Genomic DNA, 719 nt, shown 5'->3' on the forward strand with positions numbered 1-719 from the left:
TAACAGAAGTTTATACTAAGCACTGTGGGACTCCAGGGAAGGGGCTGGTTTTTGCCTGCAGAAGTCAAGGCTTCTGAGTTGTGCTGCATTCAGCTCTGCCAGGGGTGAACCTGAGGTGGGGGGTGGGGGGGTCGGTGAAGGATTAAAGAAGACAAGAGAATAAAGCTGGGCCTAGGTGGGACACTGCTCTCGGATGGAGAGACAGTGCCACAACCTGCAAGCCGAGTCTTTATTTTATAGCCAGATTCCCTAGGCAAAGTAAGGGTGTGGTCAGGATGTTTACAATGTTCTCTCGGTTTCAAATCTATTCAGTTACATGCACCTGAACTCTATCAAGCTTTGTTTTGGCAGCACTTGCTGTACCTCCCACAGCCTGTATCACTTAGCCACCTGGGACCACAGGTTTGGACCATAAGGTCAAGCCTACAGCTATAGCCTTTGGCTATAATTGTGCTGGGAGGGCTTTGCCCTCCAAGCTGGGACTTGTAGTGGCTTTGCCACGAGAGGACAGGGTCCTCTCATTAGTTCGAGGCTTGAACCTGTCCAAACACTGTAGCCGCTCTCCACTTTGAGTGGTTAAAATTGTTGAGCTGGACCTTCAAAGAGAAGTAGATATAGGGCAGTGGTTCTCAACCTTGGCCGCACATTAGAACCACCTGGGAATCTTTTTAAAATCCTGATTTCTGGGCCTCATCTTCCGGAAATTCTGTTTCTTTGTT

General features: G+C 48.8%; 1 protein-coding gene across 3 annotated transcripts in view; it reads left to right on the forward strand.

The window, feature by feature from the left end:
- Window positions 1–719, forward strand: part of SEC31B (SEC31 homolog B, COPII coat complex component) — a 32,231-nt gene that overhangs the window by 20,225 nt on the left and 11,287 nt on the right. The window lies entirely within an intron of this gene.

This window comes from Myotis brandtii, unplaced genomic scaffold (assembly GCF_000412655.1).
Source record: "Myotis brandtii unplaced genomic scaffold, ASM41265v1 scaffold902, whole genome shotgun sequence".
NCBI lineage: Eukaryota > Metazoa > Chordata > Mammalia > Chiroptera > Vespertilionidae > Myotis > Myotis brandtii.